General features: G+C 38.0%; 1 long non-coding RNA gene across 1 annotated transcript in view; it reads right to left on the bottom strand.

The window, feature by feature from the left end:
• Window positions 1–20,572, bottom strand: part of LOC132108416 (uncharacterized) — a 74,893-nt gene that overhangs the window by 16,886 nt on the left and 37,435 nt on the right. Inside the window, exon 4 of the long non-coding RNA XR_009424443.1 lies at window positions 3,518–3,676. This is a non-coding gene — a long non-coding RNA (uncharacterized LOC132108416). The remainder of the gene's footprint in view (window positions 1–3,517; window positions 3,677–20,572) is intronic.

The following is a 20,572-nucleotide window of genomic DNA, read 5'->3' as shown; positions in this document are numbered from 1 at the left end:
TACAATTTTCATAGTCATGAAAATAAAGAAAACTCTTTGAATGAGAAGGTGTGTCCAAACTTTTGGTCTGTACTGTATATACATATATATACATATATACATATATATACATACATATTCTTTTTTTTTTTTACGATTTAGCGAGCTTCTGGGGATACATTTATCCCCAAAGTGCTGGTGCTCAGATTGACTACACTTTATCCAAGATTTGCCATTTATTATATGCTTGATTTATGCATTTAGTACTGCTCCGTCAAATCTTGCCCTCGCTGTAAACCCCATAAACAACCTGAGAGCTGTGGACCTCCAAAAACCCGCTGTTAATGAGATAGGAGAAGCCAGAGATGACTAAGTTTGTGTGTTTTTATGCACAGCCTCTGGCCTTCTATAAGACGGCTCTGCCAGTTTTCCTCTATTCTGCCAGCAGATTACCACACTGATCATCAACACGGGTCAAACTAAACAATGGCTGGCTGACCGACGTGTTTCTCCGGTTTTATATGATGTGAGTGTAACAGTAAACCACTCTGATCTCATAATGTTACCTAGCGCCCCAATCATTACAGAGAGCCTGAGCTGTGTGCCACACCACTAAAGCTTTAAAGCAGCTGTGCAGGTCAGGGGTAACAGAGAGAGATGTGTTATCAGCTGCTAGGAGTCCTGCTGCCCTCTGCTTGTACTGACTGCAGATTGGATACGATCAGTGTTTGAAATCAACACACAGGGTAAGCAGTGCAGAGAAGTCTGGAAACAGAATCTATTTACAGCTGAGATTTGTGTTGAAGCAGTAAGGAGGAGCAGGTTACCTATGTAATACCTGTATTCAGCAGACCTAAAAGACAGACATGCTGTATTTAATCTAACTTAAGGAGTTTTTTCTTGTATTTTTTGTTTCTAAATTAATTCTAAAAACAGAGATGAGTCCAGCACTGGGGTTGAGATAAAGATGAGACTGGGATGAAAATGGGACTGAGAAAGAATTAAGACCAAGATAGAGTTGAGAATGGCACTGAGATGATGAGACATGATATAGGCAGAAATAACACACGGATGGAGTTGTATATTAAATATATTAAATATATTGTTGTATAGAATAATATATGAAACATTGAATATATAATATTGGAAAGTATATAAAAAAAAAAACCTTTGTAGCACACCAGCTTTAAATCTAGTTGGCATCATGAAATTACTAAAATTAAAAGAAAAGAAAAGAAAACAACAACCACCACCTGAAACTATAAAACTAGGACCCCCCCTTCCAAAAACCGCCGTAATAAACCCCAATAATGCAGTGAAAACTTCTGTAAAATAAACTGAATCGAAAAACAAAATAGAAACACATGCATCAGAAAAAATATTAATTAGTTATGCAAATAAACATTTTTAATTTACATTAATTAGTGCATAAACTTGGTCAGCACCACTGAAAATTTAAAAGGCTTAATTAACTGAAAATGTACCTAAAATTAACAAATTGATGTAAAAAACTAAGATAAAAGCCAAATCAACTGACACTAGTAAACAAATGAATTTAAATTAACTAAATTAGTACTGATACCATGAAAACTAAATTGACAATGGACAACAAATTTGAAAAAATGAAGAGAAGAATTTATTTTTCATAATTTTTGTTGTCTTTGCGCACAAAAAGTATTTTTGTAGCTTCATAAAATTAAAGTTGAACCACTGATGTCACATGGGCTATTTATGCTTTAAATGTATCAGTTGTGTTGTGGTCTATGCAAAGTCAGAAAGCTTTCGAATTTCATCAAAAATATCTTAATTTGTGTGCCAAAGATGAATGAAGGTCTCACAGGTTTTAAACGATGTGAGGGTGAGTTATTAATGACAGAATTTTCATTTTTGGCTGAACTATAACTTTAATGTCTTTTTTTATGGTATAGATATGAATGTCTATGGTCTACAGACTGAGTTGGATCATCCAGTTTTACAGTTCTGAATAGGCATCAGTGACTCTGTTGCAAGGCCTGATGAGAAGGTGTGATGTGAGTCAGTGTTCTTGTGGTTCATGGGCTGGTGAGTGCAGTTGGAGTTTGACTCATGGAGGTCAGAGGAGATGTCAGGTTCTTATTGAATCATGCTCGGAGTGCAGGCAGGGAGAGTGTGGGGCCATCAGACGGGACAGAGAGCTCTCTGTGCCATGCTCTCCAGACAGGAAACTGCCAGTCTCTTACAGATTAAGCCTGCTTCCTCTCTCAGCTCTCACCTCTCCACGACCCGCAGACCTAGTGACCTTCACTCTGAAGAAGAATGGCATGGGTCCAGCGGGCATAAAAACTCACTGACACACACACACACACACACACACACACACACACACACACACACACACACACACACACACACACACACACACACACACACACACACACACACACACACACACACACACACACACACACACACACACACACTAAAAACAGTTACATTCTTCCCTTTTGGAGCGATACCTAAATCTGATTCAAAAACAGTATGGGCACTGTTCTGGAATGCATCGCTAAAGCATTCAACAGACAGAGAGAGAGAGAGAGATCGTGAATTAAAATGTCAATACTCCATCCATATACAGAGAACTCCCTAGATCCCGGCTCACTCTTTCCCTCTCAAACAAATAGTGGCAGTAATTTTTCCCTCTCACTGAGTTTTACGAGCAGTAATGTGAAGCACCTGTAACCACACTGAAGCCAGACCAGTACTGCAGGAGGCTGTCTGTGACCTGAAGCCCACATCACCCTACACATGCATAAACATGCACATAGTACACAAACGCAAAGACAAACAACAACAAACACAGATATACATGTGCTGTTGCTCATACAGTAGGAAAACAAAGCAGTATAATCAGAGAAAGAGTGTAGTCATTTGTGAGGAATATAACTTGAATTTCTCTTAAGCACCATATTTAAGCTCAATTTGACCATTTTTGGCTCATTTACAACATTGGAATTCAATTTATACTAGGTTTGACTTGTTAATATTCCCTGATAATTTGCAATATTGTTTAATTTTACATTTTATGATGTCAATAAAGCATACTGCGATGTATTACAAATGTCTTTTTAAATTAAATAATCACATGGAAATACCTAAATTATTATTGCAATTGTTATAAAGATTACTACTATTAGTAGTTTTAGTATTAATAACAACAAAATAATAATAATCATTGTTATTAATAATAATTTTGCATTGTTGATATTTATTTTTTAATATTAATTTAAATAAATGTATGTACATTTATGAAAACAAGGCCTGTTAGACCTTATTTTGCAAAAGTGTTATTTTACTAGAAAACAGGTGGAAAACAACATTTTGCTGTATTGATTGCATTGTCAACTTGCGATCCGGGTGTTAAAACCACATTGAGCAGAAATAAATGACACTATCGGTGGGTGCAGTTCAGTCTTAGTCTTAGTGAATTCCCCCCAGAGTAAGTGAAAGCAGAATAATAAACAGCTGGTGTGTGGGGACATGACCTAACCTCATGACTTACTGGTGAGAGCACTGGGAGTGCCGAGCTGCCGGTCACAAGGGAGTTGGAGTGAGGGGAGCTCGAGAAGACACACCACCACAGTCATCACCCATCACAGCCTCCACCTCAGTACAGACAGGGCCCCGTCTCGCCCTACTCAGAACCGCCTATCACCTCCATCTGTTATTAGATAGAGAAACTGCACATCAGCAAATGTCCAATGAGATAACTACGGAAAACCTTGATAACCATCTCCATATGAGTCCACATTTGCAGCGTTACCCATGATAACCTGTGTTTGATTTCAAGATGAATTTCTGAGATCCTGCAATGAAACCAGCTGAGCTGGTTTAACGCCAAAAACACAGACATACTAATTATTTACAGGGCTGTATCTGGCGTAATTGTTTTAGTCAGGGCCATTTCTCTCTGTAAAGCTGTTGGCCAATGTGTTATTTCCTGAGCATTTTTGGACTTTGTTAAAGCAGGAAACAGCAATTGAAATATTTCACAACCCTTCTTAAATGCACTTGCAGATGAGTAAATAAAAGCATGTGAAATATCACAGCTCTTGTTTGATGAATCGTATATCACTGGTGTTAAACTGAGGGTTGGTTTCCTTTCATCTCTCAGTGTGGGTGGACCACTGTCCTATATTAAGGCCACATGTAATGCCCAGCCCTCTGCCTACAATAAAAACAGTGGTTTATTAGGCACAGTGAGAGCTCTTTTAGATTGTGTTTCAGGGTCATGAGTCTTAGCCATAGGGTTAACTGGGTGTTAGGTTAGTGCCAGCAAGTCAGTTTAACCCCACCTTATTCTCTCACACACATAAGATTAACCTTATGTCTATTGGCTTTACCAATTGATTTTATATCGAACTAATAATAATTTTAGATGCCATGCCCAAACATAACCCTTTCGTAAAACTTTCTTAATTAGATTTTTATGCCATTTTTTTATTACAAGTTGGTTCTATTAACTATTGCAAAATAGTTGAGAAAATATCTAAAACTTTTTTTTTTTAAATTTGATGGAATTACATTTAGTAGAATAATATTATTTTTAACAAACCAGAACTTATGCAAACACAAAGGCATGTGCATTTTTTTGTATCATAGAATGAGCTTTAATGGTCTGAAAGAAGTATCTTATGCCCAGGATGCATTTATTTGTTCAAAAATACAGTATTTTGAAATTTTGAGTGCAATTTAAAATAACTGCTTTCTACATTAATATATTTATAATGTATTATTGTGATGAAAAACTCATTCAAAAGAACAACGAATTTAAATAGAAACCTTTTGTAGCATTATAAATGTTTTTACTGTCGCATTTGATCAAATGTAATGCATTCTTGCTGAATAGTAGTATTACTTTTTTTAAGTAAATAAATATATAAACAATCAAACTGATCCCATATACTTTCGAACTATCTTTTTACTTTTGAAACCAGATGGTAAACTTTAATGGTGCTTGAACTTAACAAAAAAGTTATTATATCAAGTCAAAAGAGCCACTTGAAATCTCTATGACATCCTGATAAACTAGATATGTCTGACTTCTTTTGAGCCATTTTCCATCTGGGAGACAAATCAGTATGTCTCATCAAAATGTACTAGCACATCTTTCCTCAAAAAGTTGTTCGATTTGAGGTATCATCAAGGTTCTATCTAGGACAAATTACTTCACTCAGCAGCCATATTCAATCCACACATAAGCAGCTACTTCCCATCAAGTACACAGCTTCATCTACTTGAATGGGGAAAGACCCAAAAATTCAATTGGTGAAGTTTTGAAAAGCCCTAACACGAAGAACGAACAATACTAAAGCCTTCCTAAACAAGTACTAGCAAACAAACATTTCCTCAAACACCACACAGCAATTTTTGTTAACGTCAAATTGCATGGAAATATTTACTGCTACTAACAAAAAAAAAAGACCTATAAAAAAAATGACGAGGTTTTCAGAATTTCAGACTTTTTTAACAAAAATTATGAGTCGTCAGATCTACCACGTGCAATCAAGGCTTCATTTTGTTTATGAGACTTCTCGTAGGATGACCCTATTTCATTTCATGCAAAACTCTTTCTCACAATTCATATCTAATGGTTTTCCAAGTAATTGTCGTTAATTACTCAACCGACTTGTGAGTGCACAGACTCCCATTTTTACTCTCTTAATTAAAGCATGCCTGTCGATTGACTTGCCATCTCAGCAAACACATAATCATCATCAAAAGCCACTGACCACAGTTATGCTGCTACATTATAACCCAAAACAGACAGAGACCATTAACACAGAGTATGACAGTAAAGGAGCAGGATGGGACAAACACTGTCGGAGAAGCCATTCAATACCAGAACACAGTAGTGTGGGAACCGCAAGATACGTTGAGGCAGAAATGAAAATGACACTATGAGACAGGAGTGGCACGTTTCACACATTCACGCATGGTGTAAATCTAGAGTAATTACTAAAAAGGGGCCACAAAGTCATACAAGGAGGTGGTGCTCTAAGATAGCAGCCAGTTAACCCACATTTCCTCTGATCGGTTGATTTTGAGTCATCTGCATCTCACCTATAGGGAGTCTTTCATCTTTATGTCACACCTGGGCCAGGCCCTGGGGTTAATGTGAGGATATCAGTGTCTCTCTCTCTCTAGGTCTCATAAAAAATATATATAAATAAAAAAATCTCCTGTCTGATCCATCTCCAGAGAGGAACAAGTTTAGTCAGCTGAGTGAATGCTTGGGGCAGCAGACTACCTTTGAAATACAGATGAGCAGGTATAATTTCAGAAACACAAGCATTCATTCACTGGATTAAACACGACAGGAAGACATTCCATTGACATAATAAAATGAAGAAAAACAAATTAGTCATATTAGTGCAAATGCTAATAAATGGCACCAGTAATTACTATAACATGCTTAGCCCTTATAAAATTTCAAATGGATCCCAGGCCTGCTGTAAAGTGTTTAATATTTCCAGAGAGGCCAGCGATCGGCATGGGAGGTGGATGAATGCAAATGTGTAGCTGATAAACTAAGAAAGTGATACCTGCACACACCTGTTTGCTGTTCAAAAACACTTAAATCACTTTAAACGGATCTCAACGCTGCTTTGAGGTGAACTGATATGATCTAGATTGGGGAAAAAAAGCCAAAGGCTGGAGGGTGTGGGGATGTCCCTACTTTACCCCGTTCATTAAGCCAGAGTCGTTTAATCAGAGACTGTTGTTGACAGTAATGCATGCCCACCCATGTAGCTGCACTCATACACATGCACTGCCAGGCTGGCTGAGGATCACTGGTAGCTCCGGTCTGATTTATAAGGACCTCCTCTGGATTTACAGTGATTCTCCTTTATGACTAAACAGTGGGCGGAGCTTGTGGAGCCAGGGGAAGAAGTGTGACAGCTCACCCACAGCAAAAGACAAACCAGCTGCCAAGAGGCACAACTCATTCTCCCGCTGAGCTCTGTGTTCATCTCTCTAAAATACACACAAATATATATATATATCTGTGACTGGTGCATTGTTTATTGCCATGAATAAAGGTATTGATATCTTCCTTTACACGTGTATTTCATTAAACAGGATATATTAGCAACAGTAAGAGAGCTGTGAACACATAGGCTGCATCCAAAATCTCGTACTCTCAGTAGGTGCTTCATCTAAAAAAGTACTTACTTCTGGTTTCTATACACTGATCAGCCACAACATTAAAACCACCTGCTTTAAGGCCCCCCTTGTGCTGCCCAAACAGGCACGAACTCCACAAGACCTCTGAATGTGTTCTGTGGTATCTGCGAAAAGACATTAGCAGCAGATCCTTAGCTGGGGTTGGAGCTAGGCTCTGCAGGACAGAGGCCCTTCAGGACCGAGCTTGGACAACCCTGCAAGTTGCGAGGTGGGACCTCCATGGATCGGATATGCTGGCCCAGCATAGCCCATAGTTGCTGGGGAATTTGGAGGCCAAAGCAACACCTTGAACTATTTGTCAAGTTTCTTAAAACATTCCTGAACAATTGTGTGTGACAGGGTGCATTATTCTGCTGAAAGAGTAAGGTAACCGGACTTGCCACTTCAAAAAGAGTGATTTGAAAGCATGGAGCGGCCTGCTCTTCTCTCTATCGCTCTTGCGGTAGTTTGATGTCATACAACGATCGTATAATAATCAATGTAATAACCAACCCCTGGTTATTTATTAACATACTATCAGATCGTAATAACCAAAACCTGGTTATTTTAAGCAATTTAGAAATCCTGTGCAGAACGTGTCCCCGGGAAGTGGCACGTCTGGTCACCTTATGGAAGAGGCCACTGCCATCTGGGAACACCAGCGCCGTGAAGGGATGTATTTCAGGGGTGTCAAATACACCCCTTGGTTTAGCTCCAACATGCCTCAACACAACTGCCTGGAAGTTTCTAGTATGCCTAGTAACACCTTGATTGGCTGTTCAGGTGTGTTTAATTAAGGTTGAGGCTAAACTCCACAGGACAGTGGCCTTCCAGGAGCAGGATTGGACACCCCTGGTTTATGTGGTTTGCAACAATGTTTTGGTAGCTGGTATATGTCAAAGTAACACCCACATGCCAGGACCCAAGGTTTCCCTGCAGAACATTGCCCAGAGCATAAAACAATGCACCCCCGACCATCCACCTGATCTAAAAGAAACAGTGATTCATCAAACCAACCAACCTTCTTCCATTGCTCAGTGGTCCAGTTCTGACACTCACTTGCCTATTGTAGGTCATTAGGGGCTTTCACAACAGAGGAACCATTTCATAGTTCCTAGAACTACTGGCGATACCGGCTTTTTGGTGTGATTGCACCACAGGAACTAGGAATAATTTTAGTTCTAGGAACTCTGTTTGGGGGAACTAAATTAGCTCCTACTTCAGAGTAGGGTCTAAAACAGTTTTATAGGTACATTGATTAACCAAACGCATATGAAACACCGGCTACCTGGTGTAAAAATATTTACTTTACAAACATGGAAAACAGCAATAACAGCATTTACCTGTTGTCTGCAGTTCTGTGTTCTTTTCTCAGCTCTTTCAGTCACAGATTGTGCGTTTACTAAATATCTCCGTTATCACAAAACCCACTACACACTTGGTTCTCTTGGTTGTGCAAAAGCTCCTATTGGCCACCCATGACCCTGACTCACTGGTTGTTCTTCCTTGCACCACTTTCGTTACTCTTACTCAGTCATCTAGCCATCACTATTTGGCCCTTGTCAAAGTCACTCAGATTTTTCTCTTGCCCATTTTCCTAGCTTCCAGCACATAAAATTCAAGAACTGACGGTTTACTTACTGCCTAATATATCCCACCCCTTGGCAGATGCCATTGTAATGAAACATGATAATCATTATATATAATAGTAAATCTAATCAATTCTTTATAAAGCACCAACCATAGCACTTTTAGACATAATCATCAAAAAACTTTTGATTGGCTGTTATTGTACCACATTTTAAGTAGCATTTTCAGTTTCAGTGTGACCTGAAAAAATACTTCTAGCTGCTATCCTGTTGAGTTGCACCTGATGAAGATGTGGTGTAATTGTGGTAAGTGTATGTAATGTATGCCAGAGCTGCGGTGCAGTAGTTACCACAGGTCATCCAGTTTTGAGTGTTGTCCTGACCCTACTCCTCTTTCCCTTTCATTTCCTGTCTCTCTCTGTTGTATCTATCCAGAACATCTTAAAAAAAGAGAAAACAATGAAAAAAAAGGTAACTATGTTCACAGCACAAATGGATCTTATGTCCTAAATGATGTAGTACATGAATGTGAATGTGTTGAGGGGAGAAAAGGACCAGAGCCGTGATACCAGAGAGCCCTGTTCGCTGGGGACATACAGATGGAAATAGATCCGCCAGCCACTTTATGACTTTTTCTTATGCCCCTTTAGCGGAGAAAGGAAAAAGGTCTCTCCCTCTTCTCTCTTTCGCCCTTTTTCAGATTCACATAAAGTCTGAGATATTTGATGATTTATGGGGAGAGGAAGAGAGGAAGAGAAAGAAATGGAGAGAGGGAGGGGGCGCAGTGGCAAGGGGGTTCAAACATGATGCAAACCATTTGGAGGAGAGAGAGGAGGCTGCCAGCACAGCCTGCTCTGTTTAAACTGGGGAGGAAGTGACCGTATATACAGCATGCCAGCAACCTTGCTCTCCCCTCGAACGCACACACACTATCAGGGCTGAGGTCAGTCGCTGGCCATTGGCTGCGGATTGTGTTTGTTATTATTATACTGTGTTTCTTTACATCACCGCTGAGGCCACCGCCGCCGTTATTATCGTTGTTCTTCTTATTACAATCTATGAGGCTTGGGGGCAAACATGAGGGCAAGGATAAAGGAGCACAAGGAGATGAGGGAGACGAGGAAGAAGAAGACGGGACTGAAAAATACAAGACGGAGCACGAGGGAGGATAAGAGGTCAGCGTTTTCCCTCAACACCCGTCCATGACTTAATCTTATAGAGCTCTGAGACGGAGACCTTCCCAGAAACACGACCGTGCTACGACAGAGGAGGATGAGAGAGGGGAAGAAAAAAGACGAGCAGATTATGGTCCTGCAAGGCCCCGGGGTAACAGCCATTTTGGAGGTCCCCTTTTGTAATGACTAATGTTGTAATGTAATGAGGAATAATACAGCAAATATAAGAAATAAAGCTGCAACTGCACTAATTAACACTGTTCAAATAACACTTGATAGTAAACATCATCAAGACTGGTCAAAGGTATTTAGATGGTACTATTAGTGCTGAGGAGGAGTTCTTCTTATTACTTCATTTATTTCACATTGTGCCAATAGTTGCTGACACACATTCAACTGCTTTTCATCTGTTAGCACCAATCCTGGCTTATTTGTTTTCCTAAGCAACATAGAACATAAACAAAGAACAACAATTTTTTAGGAGACCTGGATTCAAATCCTATATATAATTTTATAGCTTTATTTATCTTCATACATACAGGGGAAATTTGGCATACAATGAAACATGGGTTCAAATCATGTCAACTGTAAAAAAGTAAAAATAAAATAAAAAATGTAAAATAATAATAAAAAATTACATTATTATTAATTCCCCCCCACTTGGCTTCTGACCATAAGTCCTCTCATTTTGGATTTTTTTTGTCTATATATCTATACATCACTCATAAATGTACTAAACTGTTGTGGCTAAGCAGTAAGTACACATGCTACAGACATACTGGGCTATAGCGCTCATACAAGAGATGCAAGTTCAAATCTGACCTGGCCTTGCATCCTCATCCCATTCCCTCACTCTCTCTCCCAATTTCCTGTGCTTTCTCAGTAAAAAGTGGCAAAAAGCCCAGAAGAAAATTTTTTACTGGATTGCTTGCATTAAATATTCACACAGACCTCAATATACAGCAGAATAACAAACTAAACAAATTGTTTTAAGAAATGATGGCCAGGTTGGTTGTCAGGGCTTTGCTATGCAGCTGCTAGTGTTTTCTTAGTGGTTTTTAGTTTCTAGTGTATTCTGACTGCATTTAAAACAGCAAACTTTGAAATCTCTATGATGCCTTTATATCACATTTCCCCTTCTTTTTTGTCACCTATCAAACAAGTAGGAAATCTAATTACTGCATAAAGCAGGGATTCCCAAACTAATGTCAGATGAACCTATCTGATTGATAACATTTACTTGAAATCTTAAGATTTTTGAGTTATTTATATTGATGATTAATTTAACAACACATATGCATATTCACAGTTTTCTGAAGTTGGTTAATAGACACATTACATGCAGGTAAACAAATATTTTTTTTTATTTTATATTGACTGTTTTTGTTCTGTTTATTTTTAGGACAATTATTAGCTTTTCCTCAACTCACAAACAGTGTTGGGGAAAGTTACTTTTAAAAGTAATGCCTTACAATATTGCGTTACTCCCTAAAAAAGTAACTAAATACGTTACTTAGTTACTTTTTATGGAAAGTAATGTGTTACATTACTTTTGCGTTACTTTCACGTTACTTTTTAAATATGAGCAGGGCTTGATTGTTTTTAATATAAGAAGTTATATTTATAGCAAATGTAAAAGCCCTTTCACACCAAAAAGTGTAATGAATAAACCTCAGGCTGAAGGAAAAGTAAATTCACGTCTGTACAGTAGAACACAGGAGAAGAAGGTTCAACACTCTTCAGCAATAAAAACAAAACAATGAAGCACAATTGTTAGTTTATCTAAAGTCATTTTTTAATTATTAGTATGGTTGAACTGGATCATTAAAGGTCAGCAGCAAAGACACTGTTAATAAAATGGGAATAGATACATTTGTGTTATTTAATATATTTAGTTATTGCAGGTTTGCGTCATATTCTGAGTTTGCATTTCACTGTTTTGATTAATTTTGATGAATACTAAATCTGTTTTGTTTTTTGTTTTTTTGTGAGTGGGATGAATTAATGCACATTCACATTTAGTCTAGAACTACAGTAACATCATGTTCATACAGCGCACACAACGCCTCCATACTTCCGATTTCTCCCAATATGGGAACAGGAGGCTTGTCAGTCAAAAAATGGGAATACAAAGTAACTGGCGTTACTTTTTTGAAAAAGTTACTCAGATATTTTCTTGTAAATTAAAAAGTAATGCGTTACTTTACTAGTTACTTGAAAAAAGTAATCTGATTACGTAACTCGCGTTACTTGTAATGCATTACCCCCAACACTGCTCACAAATCCCAGCTTGGGAAACGCTGTCATAAATAGTAATAGCACAACTGTCCAAAAAACAAGCTGAATGATTTGATGAATCATCCTTCATATTAGGTTCATATTTGGTTACAATATGAATCAGAGTTTAGTACTTGAAGTTCAAATCTAAATGAGCCTTAGCAAGCATCAGTTATACTGAAGCATTAAGTTGTTGGCACTTCTGAATACTTAAAAAAATAAGTGTCACAGAAAATAGGCAGGTGAACCAGCCCTTGGGCTATTCCTGTGGAAAATCAACCGAATTAATTTGCATCCCTTTTCCGGAAACAGAATAATGTGGGTAAAAAAATCCATTTATGATTAATGTCTCAGGGCACTTACAGCAGGCTCTGACAGTGGGTCTTGTATAATGTGGTGAGACCGGAGTTGGTATGCCTCTCCCATCATACCCCTGGGCGCCCACTCCTTTGCAGAGTCAGCTGGTTTCACTCCACAGCTGGTGGGAACGGGGAGGCTTTGTGAGGGAAGACACACAGGGCACTTTTCTGGGAGAAAGAGCCTGGCAGAGAAGCACGTAAAGTACCGGAAAACAGCTCAAGAATGTTTTATGATATGCAGAGAGTCCCAACAGGCTGGCTGGATGTTGGGCAGATCGAGATTACAGAGAGGACGTGTGATTGATGGACTGCTCTCCTAGTGAGCTGGCACTCACGAGAGGGTTAGCCAACCACTCGCACTGCCACATGTACAGAAACTCACTGCCAGATGCGCACACACACACACACACTCCCAGGTCATATCTCACCACCCACACACACTTTTACCCTCCTGCTTCCCAGGTTTCTGGCAAAGGGAGTCACACACACACGCTGGAAGGGAGGCTCATCTGATTTCACAAGAACAGCATTCGGAGGAGGCCAGGGTGGCACCGGGGATCAGTCATTTGTTTGTGAATCTACATGAGCTGGCCAGGATATAGCCTATGTTTTTGATTTACTGTAATGAATTAGTTCATAAGAGTAATTTATTTGTGAATTGAGCTTAGCAGGTCATGCTGTTAGTTTTTGATTTACTGAAATGAACATTACGAACATTTGTTCATAAATCGAGCAACACTGGTCATTCTGAAAAAAAAAAAGAAATAGACAAAGTCATTTGTTGTCATTTGTCAATAGAGTTAAACTGGGTGCACTATATGTTTTTGAGCGACTAAAAGTAACTGGATCATAAGAGTCATTTGTTTCTAGCTACATCTGGTCACACTTTACAATTTTTGAAAATAATTATGTCAAAGTAATAATTGTAATAATTTTTTGTCGCAAATTGAGCTAGACTGGTTGCGTTGTTTGTTTCTAGATTCACTAAAAAGAATCAACTCCTAAGAGTCATATATTCGTGACTCCAGCTATAATCGTGGCGCTGTACTGTACATTTTTTTGATTTACTAAAAAGAACTGACTTATAAGATTAATTGGTTTGTGAATCTAGCTAAATTGGTTATGTTGTAAATTTTTTGATTCATTTAAAAAAAAACTTGACTCATAAGAGTAATTTGTTTGTAAACTGAGCTACACTGGTTGTGCTATATGTTTCTGAGTCACTAAAGAGAACCGGATCTTTAAGAGTCCTTTGTTTGTGAATCGAATTACACTAATTACGCTGCACATTTCTGATTCACTAAAATAAGCATCTCATAAGATTAATTTGTCTGCAAATTGAGCTATTTCTGTCGTGCAGTTCCTGTTTGATTCACTAAAAGAACAAATTTATAAGAATCATTTGTTTCTGAATCAAGTTACACTATGTGCTATATGTTTTTGATTCACTAAAAAAAACCAGATCTTCAGCGTACTTTGTTTTTAAAAGCAACCTACACTAATTACGCTAATTAAGTTATGATTCACTAAAAATAACCATCTCATAAGATTCATTTGTTTGCAAATCGAGCTACTCTATTGCGCTGTATGCTTTTGATTCACTAAAAATAACCGACTCATAAGAGTCATCGTTAGTGAATCGAACTACTCACATTGCAGAGAAGCAATCGGAGGAGGCCAAGGTGGCACTGGGGATCAGTAACTACATGGTAGGACCCATCTGATCCTGTTTAACAATGCTAACACACACATGCGCGTTCCAAAATACTCACATTTTCTATTTGGAAATGATACTCTGGCATGTACATACAAAAAGTACACATTACTTGAATAAATATGAACATCCGCACACCTATACACCTATACAGTATGTGTGTGTGCGACAGAGCGGAGCGTCAACAGACATCTGCATGAAAGCATCTGTTGGAGCGCGCGTGCATCACCGCCTGCATATGCGTGTGTGAAAACGGCTGTGCGCGATGGATCCCGCTCATGCACGTGTGTGTGTTTGTGTGTGGCTGGGCTTCAAGATTGTGTCGAGGGCGTGTGTAATAAATGTGCCCGAGTGCGAGGGCCCGAAAGATATATCACAGGCAGAGGGAGAGCAGAGAAAGTGCAGTGGGGAGGGAAGGGGGGCAGAGAGAAGGATAGATTGGTGAGGAAAAAAAAAAGAGGAGGTTGTTGAGTGTGGGGGGGGGACTGGTTTCTCCTGGGTCCTGCTATGTTTCCCATTATGTAAGCCATGGTCACCGGCAGCATGCCAGCAGGCAAAATAAAAGAGTCTCTCTGGCTTGGCACGGCTCGTATTTTCCTATCCTCTGTGCGGGGTCAGAGAGGGGTCAGGCAGCTGGATGGGGCGCTGGGGGGATTGTGGGGTCTGGGCTGGCCTCCAAAAACCCAAAAGGCCCAGGGTTCAAGTACCAGCTGAAAGCAATCAGGGGGAAATCTGGGAGTGCCACAGCTGCTCCGCGCGGTGCTGTTCTGTGGCTCAACTCTCTCTCTCGTCTTCCCTCCTTCCTTTTCTTTCTCTATCTCTATCACTCTCAATTGTTTTTCCCCTTGTTTTGCTCTCTCTTTCAGCCGACACAAAAGGCAAAAACAGCATACTTTTAACATGAAGCCAGCCATGTGCATATGTATATGCGAGAGTTTGTATTTGTGTATGTGTTCGAGGTCAAGAGGAAGACAAAATGGAAAAGAAAAATAGCACTTCAATCTGTCTAAACCACAGTGAATGGTACACTGTGTATGTCTGACCACCTACTGTATTATGTTTGAGGGGGTTTGCGTGCTCGCTGTCAGACACCGTAATAGAGTTAATGTCTTCTTATGGCTTTCTGATAGACTGCAGAAAACATCCACTACTGTGAATTTAATTATAAAAGTGCGTGTCTGGTCGCTTGTGATGATTGAGTCTCATCCACATTGAAATCGGTGGTGTCACTTTGAGAATATAAATCTTTCATGCAAAATTAGTGGTCATAAGTAGCGATACAGATTTCATAAGCTCTTGACATGAATTCTCATTCATTCTGGTATCTTTCAGTCAGTGTTGGGGAGTAACTAGTTACATGTAACAGAATTACATAACTTAATTACCAAATAAATGTTACACTTACTGAGAAAATTTTTTATTAAATTACAGTTACTTATGAAAATGTTAACGATTACAAGGGGGGTTACATCTGAATTTTTTTTACACACATGCATATATGATTGATTTCTTTCCCAAATTGCATTGACTGCTCCAATGTTTCAGGAGTTTAGGACACAGAACAGGGCACATGCCTATTTGATAACTGTTTTATTTCCTATTTGGGTATATGATTCATTTTTTAAGATCAACTGTTTTTTTCCCCAGTGCATCGTTTCTATCCCAGTGTTTCCTGTCATAGCTATGCAAAGATATGATTTAAAAAAAAACATATCATAGCTTTTAAACTGTTTCTTATGTTAAGATTTAAAATCTGTATTTAACCTCAGAACATTCTCAAAGTAAAAAGAGGTGCTAAAGTCTGATTTTGTGATGGGTGTGGTTTAAAATAAAATCTTAATTCAAATGATGAAGGATTTTGAGAAGTCTGACAGTAATCAGTGTTGAGTCCAACTGTAAAATTAACACTGCCTAGTTTAAATGTTTCGAAATGATTGAAAACAGTTGAAAACATTCATTAGAAATTTGGAAAAGTAATCAAATGTTATCAGTCACATTACTTCAATAAAGTAATTTAAATAGTTACACTACTTATTAGATTTTAAATAGGGTAACTTGGAATCTGTAACCTATTACATTTCCAAAGTAACCTTTATAACACTAGTTTCAGTTATAATACTAATTCAAGCACCTCATCTTTTTAAACCATTCAGCTCTAAAGGAGTCATTAACTTTACCTTAATCAGGGTACACTGGTTACACACAGGTCAGCTTGCAGCCAATTCTAAAGATTTTTTATTGGTTATGTCAATCACAGTGCTGACTGATTGCCTACATAATAACCTCCAATCCTAACCTTAACCATCCATGGGAACTCAAAATCCTAAAGTTTGAAATTTTTCCTACAGGTGACTGAATTGACCAATGAAATCGACTGCTGGATGAGGTTTGCAAAAAAAAAGAAAAAAAAAAGACAAAGAAAATACAGGTCATGTACTTTTTAAATGTATTATAAAGAAATGCTTGTAAGAGTCATTTGTTTGGAAATCAAGCCACACTGCAGGTTTTTGATTCACTAAAAAGAACCAGCTCACAAGAGTCATTTGTTTGTGACTTGAGCTATATTGTTCGTTGCAGAGATAACGCAATCTAAAGCCATTCATTTTGTTGTTTAGAACACCTACTAACAGCCAGCACTACAGTGATTTGGCAACCTACACCAATAAAAACCCTGTCAGTCTGAAAGTACCTTTAGAGGGGTCAGGAGCCCTCTACTTAGTCTGACTAAGCATTTACCCAGACGTGACCTCTCTGCTGGCCAACTGGGGTCAATTACATGCGCACCCTCTCACAAACACCTCTCACGCATCATTAACTCACACTCAGTGTTAAGGAGTTGACAGTGACCGATGTGTAAACCTTGGGGTTGCCATGACCTCTAAATGAGCGCAGCACCGTTAATACCACTGTAGGACAGGAAAGCTGTGACCCGACACGGAAAGTGACCACAGCAGCGCTGAGTTGAGCGAAAGTGAGGGGGCTATGACAGAATTTACATGTAATGAATCCCAAAGAATACCCACGTAGTAATTTAGCGGAGACAGACGCAAGGTCGAGCAAGCGGCCAGGCAGACTGCATCTCCCCATATACATGAAGAGAGAAACCACTGTTTTCAAGAATTATGCACAATACTCTATACTAATACTAATAATACTGTTTGGTGGAATAAAAATACACCACAATTCACACACTGCACACACTTTTTAGCATGATAGGACGGACTGTCCACTCACAATAGTGCTTAATCCACACCACTGTATATACAAACTAAATTAAACTACAAACTATGCAGAAAAACCTGGAAAAAATCTCATAAACACATAATTCACAGTTATATAGTAATATCTGTTAACATTAATAAAATTCATGGAAAGAACCATCAGATATGACTATAAATTTCACAAAAGAATGTCAAAGTTAGGTTTTTGATAGATCTAGGGACAATTTAAATGAGTTTCATGTCTTGTTGCATTGTTTCTATGACTTTATGGATTAATCATGAAACCCAATATACTGTAAATTTTAAACAATTTAATACTCAAAATTCAATATCTGAACAAAAAAACACTACTTTTTAACTGCCTGTATAATTAGATTGGTTTCAGTTTACCTGATGTGTTTCTTATAGGGTGTTTATATGACACAATGCAGAGGTTCTGGCATGTGCTTTTAAATGTTGAACTGTTTTTACCTTGAAAGGCTGTCTTATAAATGTTATGTATGAGACATTTGAGATGTGAGATGCATTGCAATAGCCAATGATTAGAAGAGTTATAATAAATAAGCATTGCATTAAATTGATCAAAAGTGACAGTAAACTTATATTAATTGTTACAATCTATTTATTTAATTAGCTATGCATTGTTCAAATCTATTTCAAACAAAATGTTGTTGGTTATCACTTGTTCTATTTATCAAAGAATCATAAAAAAAGAGTTTTCAACATTGATAATAATGAGATTATTTTTTTAAGCACTAAATTAGCATATCAGAATGATCTCTGAAGGAACATGTAATACTGAACAAATGACGGCTGAAAATTCAGCTTTGTCACCACAAGAATAAATTGCATTTTACAATATATTTAAAAAGAAAACCGTTTTTAATTGTAATAATCTTTCACAATATTATGGTTGACTCTCTCTCACTAGAATGAGGGGAGAGGATGGTGTGTGTGTGAGAAGAAGATGGGAACGAGACAGTAAAAGACAGACAAGCGATATGCTGGTTATCAAGGGGATGAGAGAGTGGGGTAGAAAAAACATAGGAAGTCATATAGACAGAGCCAGAGAGAAGCAGACACAAAGGGCTGACACACACACATATACACTGTCTGTATTCCCAGTATATTTGAAGGTGTGTGTGTGTGTGTGAATGTGTCAGGCTGGCAACAATGCAGGCCAGGCTGAAGCAGGAAGTGTGTTGGGGATAAGGCAGCCATGTGGCAGGATGTTATGGATTTCTAATTAGAGCAATTCATCTGTCAGCAACACTAAGCTTTCACTGCAGCTTTCACTGGCTGCCCGAGCAGACCCTCGACACTCATGCACTGACCACACGCTCCACAGCTGCTGTTACACCAATCACAGCCTGTGACTAATACACTCAATCAGTGTGCAAATTACATAACGCCTTTCAGGGGGGTCGAACTTCTGCTGTCTTTCTGGGGTGCATCTCATACAACCAAAGTTGTCTTTGGCACCTACAGAACAGTTAGCCAAACATCAGCTTTAAGACTTAAAAGGTCGAATTAGATAAACACTTGTGCCTCTTTCATGCAAAAGTGTCTTTTTTACTTGCCACTCACAGTCCGGTTTATAACTGTACTGAAGGACTAAAGGGAAAGTTCTGCCAAAAATGAAAAAAATTGTTTTTCAATGTTTTTCAAAACATGTAAGAATTTATTTAATTGGCTGAACACAAAAGAAGATATTCTAAAGAATGTTTATAACCAAACACTTTACGGGACCCATTAATTTTCACAGTATGGAAAAATACTATGGAAGTCAATGGCTAACAGCAACTGTTTGGTTACCAACATTCTTCAAAATATCTTATTTTATGTTCATCTGGAGAAAGAAAGGTTTGGAACAATATGAGGGTGAATAAATGATGACAAAATGTTTATTTTTTTGGGTAAACCATTTCTTTAAATGTATGACTAAAAAAAAACAATTTTTACCGTCAGGTGAACATTTGCACTTTGTTTTACTTGTAATGTAAGTTTAGTGGTTACTGAAGCCTTTTAACTAATATACACTACCCTTGAAATGCTTGGGGGCAGTAATTTTTTTTTAATTAATATAAAAAATTAAGAAAATAATACATTTATTCAGAAAGGATGCATTAAATTGGTCAAAAGTGAAAATAAAAATATTTACAATGATTATAATGATTTATGCCAAATAAAAACAGTTATTTTTAACTTTATATTCATCAAAGAATCCTGAAAAAATGCATCACATTTCCACAAATACATAAACAAACAAACAAACTGTTTTCAACACATAATAATAAATGTTTCTTGAGCACCAAATCGGCACATCAGAATGATTTCTGAAGGATCTTGTGAAGACTGGAATAATGGCTGCTGATATTCTAGAAGAATAAACTGCATTTAAAAAAATGATAAAATATAAAATAGTTATTTTGAATTGTAATAATATTTCAAAATGTTTACTGTATTTTTAATTAAATAAATGTAGCTTTAGTATTTTTAATTAAATAAATGTAGCTTTAGTGTGCATTAGAGACTTCTTTTTGATTTGACTTCCTTTGGGGGTTTACGTTCTAATTAAATGCGTGTGACCCCACCAAACCTCCTCATAAGTCATTGCCTTCACTGTATATCATTACATACGCATGCTTATGTATACTTATAATGCACCAGTGTGTCTGTGTGTAAAGCTTTGTGTTTCTCATGTTCTAGCTCACTTCGCTTGAGTTAAACAGGCTCTGACAGGTACACACACAATGTTTTTACATTCATCCAATGCTTGTATGGCATTTTAATCAAACGGCGTGTTGTTGGAACTCAAAGCAGTGAATGTGTTTGCTGTAATCATTCACTTATCGATCAATGTCACGTACTGATTTCATTACGGCCCTCTTTCTCTCTTTCTGGAGCTGACCGAGGAGCTTCCATTACTAAACACGCTCTTATACTGCCAAACAGCATGCCAAGCTATTGTATTACACACAGGATACTGGATCATTTTGATCTATAAAAGCAGACAATCCTATCAAACACATAAACAACTGATCTGGGATGTGTG

This window comes from Carassius carassius, chromosome 28 (genome assembly GCF_963082965.1).
Source record: "Carassius carassius chromosome 28, fCarCar2.1, whole genome shotgun sequence".
NCBI classification, from domain to species: domain Eukaryota; kingdom Metazoa; phylum Chordata; class Actinopteri; order Cypriniformes; family Cyprinidae; genus Carassius; species Carassius carassius.
This window is presented reverse-complemented; position numbering and strand designations above follow the sequence as displayed.